The sequence below is a fragment of the Chenopodium quinoa genome, unplaced genomic scaffold, assembly GCF_001683475.1.
Source record: "Chenopodium quinoa cultivar QQ74 unplaced genomic scaffold, ASM168347v1, whole genome shotgun sequence".
Classification (NCBI taxonomy): Eukaryota; Viridiplantae; Streptophyta; class Magnoliopsida; order Caryophyllales; family Amaranthaceae; genus Chenopodium; species Chenopodium quinoa.
In genome coordinates, this window is record NW_018742263.1 from 4,195,551 (window position 1) to 4,207,701 (window position 12,151).

Consider the following 12,151-nt stretch of genomic DNA (forward strand, 5'->3'; position numbering starts at 1 on the left):
CCTCCTCCTTACCAGCTGACTACGAAAGGCGTCTATAAACCTCGCCATCGCTGTCACCACCTCACAAGAGAACTATAAAAAACAAATTCAGTAATAATACAGGACAAGTACAAATAACCAGTAACTAGGTAACTCACCCGAGTCTGGTGACGAGGAATAGACCGCTCGACAAAGCGCTGATCCTAAGGAGACGGAGGAATCATCTCCTAAACAGGGTCGTACATCCCCTGGTAGCTGATAGACATTCAAAGAGGAACGAACTCTACAAGTGTAGCCTGGCAAAAAGAAAATCTAAGTGATTAAAATCCACTTGGGCGCTATCTAGCAAAAAATAAAACGATAAAAAGCACACCAAATGCCTCCTCGTATAAAGCAGGGGTCAGAGCTAGCAGTGGCAGCAAATCGTCCTCGTAACTCTGCCCTGTACGAGCATGAGATCGCCAAGGAGTACCAGCAGGCCACCTCTCTGTCAAGTTTAGCAACATCGCCTCATAGAACATGTGTCGAGGCGGATGACCAGGGACAATGAAGATATCCGAGGAGTGCTGGATAGCCACTCTCTCACCGAGTTACACCACAGCCTCGTACGTCCCCTGGAAGTAGCGACGCTCGATAGTTTACTGCGCAGCCAGCGCAGGAATAGCCAAATTGGCCCGTGGCCGATACACCACATCAGACTCCTACAAAATCTGTCTATAATATAGAAATATATTAAAAAGCAATACAAGAGACAAGTGTTCAAAAGAACATACCGAGAGGATCAAATCTCGAACACAGGCAGTAGTGGCCTGACTACTGATGCGACCTCCCCAACAGTCGCTAATACGAGCTCGCACTAGTGGAAAAAATCTCATTCATAACAGGCTATTTGTAACGGGCAAAGCTTTGCCCATTACAATTAAGATATTCGTAACGGCCAAAATAGTGTCCGTTACGAATACTTATTTATTTTTAACGTGCAAAATAGTGTCCATTACTAATACGTATGTATTTGTAACAGACAAATTTGTGTCCATTACAAATAAATAAGTATTCGTAACAGACACTATTTTGCCCGTTACAAATACTATACACGTACAAATGCCCAAACTTGGCCCAACATGGAGGAGCTTATTAGGCTTTTTATTAGGGTTTCACTGCTTTCACTCCCTCTCTCTCTAGCCTCTCCTCTCCTCTCCTCCCCGACATTCACCCATTTCTCTCTTTTTGAACTCAATCTTCTCTTATCTCCTCCATCAATCTTAGAGAAAAAATGGTTAAATTCGGGGTTTTGATTTGCTTGATACATCCAAGGGTTTATTAACGGGGTTGTGCCGGATCCTTCTCAAGGTTTTTCCTCAACGCTACCAGAAGAGACGGGGGGTTTATTGACGGGGGTTTCAAATTTGCGCAACAATTTCTAGGCAGCGTGTTGCTGTGGTTCGTTGCGAAGAGATCACACTTTCTGGTGGTCTTATTATGCAGAAGATGAAGTATCTTCGTTTTCTTCGTAAGAGGATGAACACAAAACCTTCTCATGGTCCTATTCATTTCCATGCTCCTTCTAAGATCTTCTGGCGTACTGTTCGAGGGTAGTTCCTACTTTTCTATGGATTTTTTGTTTTTCGTTCAATTTTATTTGGTATTTTATATGTTTGATTGATACATGATGATATAGGATTGCTTCTATGTTTGAAAAATGTAATTTGTTTCATGATTTTTTTGCGATTTTTCACATAATTGGAAGTTTTTACTATCTTTTTTTTATGTATTACCTTTATTTATTCTTGAAAATTGGATGTGAATTTATATAATTTTACCATACTAGTATAATGACATTTCTAATTTTGTGTTTTGGGTTGCTTTTTTGGGAGAAATTTCAGTTTAATGTGTCGGCAATAATTTTTTTTATTTTTAAAAAAAAATTGGATATATCTATGGCGAAATTTATGCGAATGGAAACTGATTGGATTTATCATAATAATGTCATTTTCTTTTTTTTTTTTATTGTCTAATTTGTAATTTTTTTTTTGTTAGTGAAAAAATGGTGACCTTGTATTATAAATCTGTGGCTTATCTATGGGTAATAACAACTATGTCAAAGTATTGATAAATTGCATTTATTTCCATTTTTGAGCATCTTTTATGATTATTTTTTTCATTATATTGATTGTTTCTATGTATATCTGAAAAAATTAAATAATAATTTCTGGGTTTTTTTTAGGTTTTGTGTTTGTTGATGTTTACGGTGGTAGAGTTGATGAAGGAGAGATTTGCAAATTTGTTGTTGGGAGAGGACATTTCTGGTGGTGGAAAGGGTGTTTGCACTGCTCTTGCTATCTCAAATGCAATTACCAATCTTGCTGGTATAATTACTTTGTTTTATTTAACATTGTTTGATTTTTTGTTGTCTAGTATGTTGATGAATTTTTAGTCTGATTTGGTTTGTTTGTTGAAATTGGGTAGCTACTGTATTTGGGGAGTTAATGAAGATTAGAGCCAATGGCGTCGCAAAGGAAGAAGATTTGCTGTAGAGAAATGGAGTGGTTGTTATGTGTGAGTGACTCGATTGTTGAATTAGTCTCGCCGGTACAGGAGTTTCCTGGTGGGGGTTCATTTGAGGTCATGGCAACGAGGCCGAGGTCGAATTTGTATGTGAATCTGCCTACTCTTAAGAAACTAGATGAAATGTTGCTTAGTATGCTTGAAGGGTTTAAGGAGACAGAGTTTTCGTATGCTGACCGAGAGAGTGATAATCGGGATCCTCTTAAAACAGCGGTGTCTAATGGTCGGCCTTTTGTTAGACATGAAGAGAATTTTTAGTTGCCTTGTCCAAAAGTTCCACCTCGTGGGTTGTCTGAGGATGCTAGGAAGAGGTTCCAGCAGTGTAGAGATTGTACTAACCAGATTCTCAAGGCTGCTATGGCTATTAATACCAGTGTCATTGCAGAGATGGAGATTCCTGATGTTTACTTCGAGTCTTTGCCTAAGGTGAGAAGCTTATTATTACCGTTGTTGCCTGATATAGGTGTAATGGTGCTTGTATTTTAATCTTCATTGTCATTCAGTTGGCTGCTGCAACTAAATTTGAATACACAAGCACTAAACTATGCCCTTGATCAGTCCAGTACAATATGTATTAATACCTTATGCTTGTATTTCATCTAAGTGAAGGTTATTGCTTTTATTGATATTGATATCAGTCTGTATAGTTTTGTAGATTTACCCTCCTTTGTCTATTTTTCTGTGATCGAGAAGTGGTATTAATTCTGCTGCTAGAATATGTGCTCTTGTCGTCCAAATTTGAATGTTATTGTCCAATATGCCCTGTCTTTTTCTTTGCAATTTGGTTTTCTCTGAGATTGATGCATCCTGTGTAGCAATATGTTTACTGATTAATAAACATTGCCTTGGCAGAACGGAAAATATTGTCTAGGAGAGGTCATATACCGCTATGTAACTGTTGAGTTGTTCATACCTGATTACCTACTTGATTGCCTTGACTTGCCTTCGGAACATCAAATCCTGGAAGTTGCCAATAGGATCGAGGTATCGGTTCATGTCCGGAGATTGAAAGATCAGAAAAGACTTGCAGGTCAGTCTAGAAGCAACTTGGGGTGGCAAGGTCAAAGGTCTTGTATTCGATAATGACAAGATTCAAGTTCTTGCACGACGTGCTGAAACGCTTTTGAGGTTCCCGAAGCTTCGGCTCCCTGTACTTCTATAAACAGCTCTAGATATGAGCAAGATACAGTTAACAAGGTATTTTGTCAATGCCCCATAATTTGTTGCATCATTGCTAATTACCCCAGATGTAATATCGTATTGTTGTTCCCACTTGGATTTAAAATTCATAGTTAAACATAGTGATGAAAGTTTTTGCCATGTGATTACTGGAAGGCATGCATTTCTTATACTGAAAGTACTCAAAATTTTGCATTTATCTTGTCCTGCAGGATGTTGGGCAAGCAATGCGGCAAAGCTACTCAAGAGTTTTGGAGAGCTTAGCATTTAACATTATGACTAGAATAGACAATTTATTATTAGGTAGTATTAAGTAAACTTGTTTAATTATTATTACAATGATTTGCTTTTGCTTTGTTTTAGTATTAGTTATTAGGAAAAAATTAAAGCAGTGTATATTATACTATATATATATACATATATATATATACATATACATATATATATACATATACATATATTTATACATATATATATATATGTATATATATATAGATTAATTGATAAAATAATTTTTTAAGCTAGTTGTCCAGCCATGTGCTGGATTTTTTTTAATTGGATCTCATAGTATTCGTAACGCGCAGAACCTGTCCATTACGAATAACGGGGCTATTCGTAACGGGCTTTTTAGGTTTCCATTACGAATAACCCATTATTCGTAACGGACAGCGCCCGTTACGAATAAGAAATGCCATCCGTAACGGCCGCATACGTAACGGCCGCTGCCCATTACGGATGGGCAGTTTTTGCCCGTTACAGATGACCTTTTTTCCACTAGTGTCACGAGGCAAAGGTCTCGCCGGTGCCTGCAATGGAAAATACTCGTAGAACCAAATCTACAAGGACAAAGGAAGAACAGCGAATGCTAATAAGCATCTAGAGCTAACTTTAAAAAGGGATAAAGTATACCTTTACGATTCTCCAGAAATTGGAGAGTGCAATATCCCCCATAAAAGCCGTGTGACGTCAGAAGCATCGCAAGCCCACCAAGAAATCAGCATAGGCCAAGCTGGCCTAGTCATAAGTCCTGACCATGTGACGGTCGCATAGAGCAAGTAGGTAGTAGAGAAGTACTCGTCTACCTCTGTCAGAAGAAAAGGTCCCTAATAGCAAAATGAGGACGAAGATGCGCACCCGCTGCTCACTGGTGGTCGTACCATCCTGAAAGGCCATCACAAGAGGGGACCAGCGGCTACATAGAGAACTAAGTCGTATCGGCTCAGCCTCGGCACGGGCCCGAATAGTAATCGGACCCAACAACTCCTCAACTATCGAAGAAAAGACAGTGATCGTATTGTCGAATGTTAGTGCAGTAGAACGGAAATCAAGTCCCAAAATAAGAATGAAGTTAGCAGGAGTGAAAGTCATCTCGCCCTAAGGAAAGTGAAAGGTGTTGGTGGTGTCCTAAAATAACTCTACCAAAGCTCGATCCACGTGGTGGCTGGCGTCAAATGAGTACATGGCCTAAGTGGCCTGAAACAGGGAAGTCAGCCCACAAGACTCCCATAGCAGTCGCAACTCCTCATGGTCACGGAAATATTTGTTGTACAACGAGCCAATGGTCTCGTTGCCAGAGCCATGGCTACGAGTCCTCCCGCTGACAATCCCGCGTCGCACCCACTCTAGGATGTGGTGCTTGGGAGCAAAGAACAAACTATGCTCATCCCATTCTTGGAAGGGTCCTAGAGTGGTGGATAGCTCCTCGCCCACGCTGACGGGCTCGTGCTCCTGGCGAGTGTCCCTAGACCGTGAACTGGAGCCGCGTTGTCTAGCCATATTATATTTTGCAGAATAACAAAAATTAAGGCTCTATAGTATCTAAGGTTCGCCTAGCCGCATGATACTATGTTCACAAAAACAGAGAACGTAGTACTAAAACAGAGCATAAATTCAATTCAAGCATAAATAGCATTTTCAAGCAATCAAACAATTTCTTGCAATACTATGACAATTGTTGTGACAAATTGTACAAGAATAGCTAGTAAAAACGCAAAGAAAAAGTCACATTGTTTTCACGACCTCGAGAGGTTCAACAATGGTGAATTATTCGTTTCTCCACCAAATTGAGTCAAACAAGTCTCAAAATACTCCCAAGGCAATATACAAGCATAATCAAGCAATTTTGTGGCATAAAATACAACAAAAAAATCAAATTATTCAAAACAAATTTTGAATTTTCAAAAAAATCGTGAACTAACATGCGCAATGTAGGGAATATTTCAAGCGTTAACCCCTAGCTTGAACCCTACTGTAATCATACACTAAAGTACGATGGCGTCCAAAGGGAAAGAAGATAGAGCAAAAAAGAGTCACCAACAAGTTTTTTAGGAACTTGTAAACCATTCATGAGGTGAAGGTTACACCCCTTAACGATCCAAGAGATCGTCAACTCCAATAAGGTCTTGAACCAAAAAGGGTTCAGGGATGAAGGTACAAATACAACCTAAAAGAGATTGAATCTGCCATAATAATAGGCCTCTACTTTATTCTGATCGTATTCATGTGCGCTTTCTGACTAACATACAATCAATAGGTTTACCCCTAAACCTGTTTATCTATGTTGGTTGAATATAAATGAACAAATAAATTTATTATTGGCGATCAATTGAATTATAATCATATTAACCCTAAACAAGATCATTAATTATCTTATTAAGCGTGATTACAAGTACCAATTCCCTTTAAACATGCATAAAAAGGTGTGATCAAGCAATAAAAATAAATATCAAGCAACATAACAATCATAATAAATAATTATAATAATAATAATAATATTCATAATCATGATAAAGCATAATAATAATAGCAAGATCCTAGGCATGATACTAACAAGATTAATAACAAGCCCTAGCATGTCACTAAGCAATAAAGATCAAATATTAAGCCCTAACATGATACTAATAAATATAAACATTAGGAAGACCATAGGAAGCATCATACTTTTAATCATACTTAATATTAAAATTACCTTAGACATGATACTAGGAATTTATTGTTGTCACCCTAAACATCAAATTAAGGAAAACATCCTAACATAATACTAGGAATCAAAATAACAATCTAAGAATGATTTCTACATCATAATAACAATTAAAACAATTGAAGCACTTACTTGGATGCCTCGTACCACTTTCTAATAACAAAATACACACGTTAGTAACTTCAAGGAAAATAATAATCAACAATTAAATTAAATAATTGAAAGAGAAATTTGGGACCAAACCCTCAGAAATTAAACCTTTCACGTCTAGGGGGAAAGCAACTTCGAATATGGCTAGGTATATCTAAGTCTTGCGAATGCGGAATTTTGTATTTGAGAAAAGGCTAGTTTAGAAAAGAGAGAGAGAGAGAGAGAATAATCAAGAAACTCTTTATGAGAGTTGGTGAATGAAAACAGAGTTCTTAGAAGACTATTTATAGAAAAAAATCAGCCAAAAAGATAAAACATCAAAAACAGAGTTCTGACGCAAAAAACCAGATTAGCGCTAAACGCTGACCTTAGCGCCAGGCGCTACAACTGGTGTTTGGCGCTGACTCAAAAATTCACGCGTTTTCTTAAAATCAGATAGAAATTGCCGTACAGCAGGATAAAATCGTATTTTCGTCAAAAACGTTCTTTGATTCTGATTAAAACTGTAAAAAGTCAATAAAAGTCAATTTATCAATGCTAATTAAATTAAGAATGAAAAGAACCTTCTAGAAGAATCTAGAAGACTAAACCCATTCCTAATTGAATAAGGAATGATAAATCCATATTAGGCCCTCCCCTATTTCATTGGGCCGCATATAAGGCTCAAACCGGGCCCAGTTTAGTAATTTGGTCATAACTTCCTCAATATTCATCGGAATTGGGTTTATAATATATTGTTGCAAAACTCTTTTCAAGCCCTATCCAACACACTACTATTGGACCCATATCATGGACCAACCAAACTGGATTGGCTGTTTTCTTAAAATAGGTTTTCAAAAACAAAGAGAAGAGAAAAGAAATTAAAACTATCCGCAACACTAAACTTTCCAAACTTTTACTTCATTCGATTATGATTCGACGTGAAAGGTACTCATCACTGGGTTTAGTTTTGGGGATACACAAATGGGTGTCTATAGAAGCCCCCACTTTGGCTGAGTTTGGAGAAACGCGAGTTTCGAAAACAAAAGTCAAAGTACTGATAGGGACGGAGAATGATTCAGAACATTTTGCGATTCTAAATCACTCTTGTAACGCCGATACCTGCAAACTAGCGTTACTTAAAACAGATAAAAGAGTTAAGAAACGCGTATCTTGCACCGTCGAGCACACGTCTCAGTAAGTAACCGATTTGTTGTGGCGATCTTCCGTAAGCTAGAGAACACCGCCTGAAGACTGCTACGCCTGCAACTGCCTCCAATTTCCGATGTGATATTCTTCGAAAAGATCACTTCTTGTTGATCCTTAATGCTACTATGCCAGTACGTCGGCGCTTTGCTGCTTGTGAACCAGTATGTCGGTGCTTTTGCTGAATTGTGAACAGTATGTCGGTGCCTTTGCTATGATGACAATCTTCTTTTCTTTAGGAATAGTTGCCAACACAACTCTCTTGTATGATGTATAACAATCCGATTTAGGGAAAATTGTCAATGCTTCGTAACAATCCATCCTTGGAAATTTGCCAACGCTATGCAACAATCCTTTTAGGAAAATATTGCCACAATTGACAATCTGCGTCTTGGAACATTTGCGAAAAAGAGTCGACCGACAATCCACTTCGGGAAAATTTGCCACTGAAAATCCACGTTGAGGAACCTTTGCCGAAATTTATGATGAATAGAGACCTACGACAATCCTTCGGGAAATTTTTCCATAGGGAACTAGGTGTATGACAATCCAATCTCGGAAAACTTGCCAGCGATGCATGAATGTATGACAATCCGAACTTGGAAAAACTTGCCAAACAAAGAAAGAGCACGACAATCCACGCTTGGAAACTTTGCCAGAGATGACAATCCAATCTTGGAAAAATTGTCGTTGAAGAAGATGCACGACAATCCATATTTTGGAAATATTGTCAGTTGGGGATGACAATCTAATTTTGGAAAAATTGTCGTTTAAGTGCTTGCTTTTAAACCGATACGTTGGTGCTTGTAATGAGCCAGTGTTTTAGGTACTTAAGCTAAGTGAGATGATTTTTTTTCAGGTCAATCACTTACTACAATCGTAATCGAGCCGAATACTAATCATGTCAATTTGCTTATAGGGGCTAACTGGCATACCATGGAACCCGAAATTGCTGTATGAAGTCGAAATAACCGCCCTGAAAGGCTTCGAGCTTTGTCGCTGCTGAAATATCTCTAGCATCAAGAATTGGCTATGTCGCCAGATGCTGGAATCTAGAGTCAGGCGCTGAACACTGTTGCCAGACGCCAGATGTTGTTGCCAGACGATAGCCTTGTCGTCTGGTGCTGGAGTCGGGTCTTCCCTATTCTGCTCTTGCTGCCGCTGTTGCTTGGTTTTGCTCCAAACTTTGAGCTTGGTCGTTTCCTTTCAACCAAATCTTCTCAAATCTTTTGCAAATTAAAGCTCTTCATCTCTAATTTACTCATCCATGTAACTCCTCTTATCTTGGGGGAATCTCCTGTATCATATTCGCGGATTTTTCGAAAAAAATCCGGAAATGTCCTCGCTTGCTGGGGGCTTCTGTATTTATTTTTTGACTATATAACTTTGCTTATCTTTCTTTAGGGTTTACCGAAGACTTAGTGTTGCTTGACTCATTGACTTGTCATGACTCAAGGTAAGACGACTCACCTCATGTGACTCGTGTGTGCATAGTGTTGATTCAATGTGATAACACGACATGACTCAATGTGTACATGACTTGTGTGTGCACTGTAATGTGATCGTGCAACTCAAAAAATGCAAAAAAAGCAAAAAATTTCCGTCATTTTTGTGGAGGGTACCGACTTTCTCCCGAAAAAGAAAGACGCAAAAAAGAAAGAAGTTTTCGAATGCATGTTGAATGAGCTTAGTCAAATGTTGTTTGATACTATCTCTCAAGGTGCAAGGATTAATCCATCCTAGGCTATTTCAATGGTTGACTTAATGATGAAAGTATTTGGGTAACTTAGGCATGGAGGCTAAGCACTTCATACTTCGTGATGCAATGACAATTATGATAGATGAGTGATATGACAAGGCATGCTTCAGCGTTGTGTTAAGATTTCATGACAAAGGGTTCCTAAGGGAAGTATATTTGGTCATGTATCTGTGATGTGTGTGAAAGTGACACTAAAGTTAGGCCGCAAGAGCTAAGTGTGTGGAAAGATATTATTTTTAGAAGAGTCAAATAATGGTGACTATTAGGCTGGGTAAGCTAATGATGTAAGGATCAAGCCCCCAAGTCTAGCTCTAAGTAGATAGGGATGGGCATAGGAGATCCCTTGATATTATCATGGTGTGAGTGTGTGAATGTGAATATGAATGCATTTTTATTACGGCCACACCTCGATGTGAGGTTGCCTACGTATCCGTTAGGAATCAGGCCGAACGTAGCTCTAGCCGAACCTCGCACAAGTGTATGTATACCTAAAAAAGGACTTTTTAAGGGTTGTAATGTGGTTAGGCTAAAGGTTATAGAAGAAGGGGATAAAGACTCAAGACCCTAGATAAGCCCCTAAGGTGTGCAACCTTGCTTTTGAATCTTTATATTTTATGCTTGAGGATTTTAACTCTTTTTTTTAGCTCTCTTTTCTCTTTTGCTTTAGCATCTATTTTATTTTTATAAGTGTGGGCAATCCCGATCATGTGGTCTAACACTCACTTGGAATTCATGTTTCTCAGGCACGGTACCGAGCACTCAATAAGAGACGTAATTTGAGACGTGTTCATATCAAAGACATGTTCATGTCAAAGACATTAGAACACTTGCCCTTTTGTACACTTTTATTTCTTTTTTCTATTGATTTTTTATTTATTTTGATCTTTTGAAGTCACTCAAACTTTTTAAAATTGCATAAGTGGTACACCTTCCCATCCCAAAGTTAGGTAGATATAGGTTGAAAAATGAAAGGTCTATCATTAGATGAGGCTCAAAGTGGTTTATGAAGAAAGGATTGTAAATTAGAAAGGTGAAAGGCAATATGATGTGGGTACAAAGGGTGCCTCAAATCATTGGTATACCTTGTGGTTAATTCAACAATGATTTTTTTTTTTTTTTTTTTTTTTTTTTTTTTTTTTTTTTTTTGCAATGTAATGAAATGATCATAAGAAAGAAAATAAATACTCATTTTATTAAAGGAAAGTAAATAATGATCCTACAAAATTAATCTAAGGGAAAAGAAAGAATCTACAAAATTAATCTAAGGGAAGAGAAAGGTGCCTATGCTAGACTTATTGGCGAAAGGAAAAAATGAAAAAGAAATAAAAAAAGAGGTCATGAAATCTTGTCGTTGAAGCTCGCCTCTTGTCTTGTGTCGTTTGCTCCGACATCATCCAGTCTTCTCGCTAGCTAGAGACAATGGGATCTTGTTTGCTTCTATGAGATCTTGAATGAGATTTTGAAACCTGTAGCATTCATTAGTGATATGACCGTTTCCTCGATGGTACTTGCAATAGGAGTTGGGATTCCATCTCGAAGATCGATTTTCTGGTGTAGGATCCTCGGTAGGGCCAATAGGTTTGATTAATCCTCGATCGTAAAGACGGTCGAAAGCAGCATCGTAGGTCATTCCAATGGGTTTGAGTTCTCTCCTGGGTTTCTTTTTATATCCTTGATTGTCCATGGCTAAGACACCATTATGGTCAAAGGTACTAACATTATTACTAGAGTGGGAGTTTTCAAAAGAAGAAGGATTGTTGTTCTTCTTTCCTTTCCAGCCACCGTGGTTACTATTGTTAGTAGTTTTTTGCTTTGCGAGGTTATCTTCGATTTCAATTCCGATGACATAAACGGCTTTGAAAGTATTCAAATTATGTTAATATTTTAAATTCTTCGAATACTTCTCTTGGAGATTCTTGATAAACATCCTCACAGATTCTTTTTCGGAGGGCACCTCAATCATCTTAGCGGAAGTTTCCCTCCACTTATTAAACAAAGAAGTAAAGCCTTCATTCTCTTTTTGTCTTAACATCTCAAGTTGTCTATAATCGGTTTCAACTTGAATATTGCACTTGTACCTATCAATGAAAGCGTTCACTATTGACTCCCATGTAGAGGTTCTCTCTTTGTCAAGGGAGAAGAACCATTATTGGCAAACAGTTTCAAGAGATAGAGAAAATATGGGGGAAATACTTTCTTATCAATACCCTTAATACTCATTATTGTTTCTAAAGCTCTTAGATTAAAATAAGGGTTTTCAGTTGCCTTGAATTTCGGGATGTCGTTGGCATTGAACTTCTGCGGAAGAAGCTCCTTGTCCACCGAGACCCCTTGTGAACTAATGCCTTGAAATT

At 38.1% G+C, this 12,151-nt stretch overlaps 1 pseudogene; it reads left to right on the forward strand.

Annotated features, from left to right (window-relative positions):
- The first annotated feature begins 1,084 nt into the window (after positions 1-1,084).
- On the forward strand, positions 1,085-3,987 carry LOC110682951 (annotated as a pseudogene).
- The last annotated feature ends 8,164 nt before the right edge of the window (positions 3,988-12,151 follow it).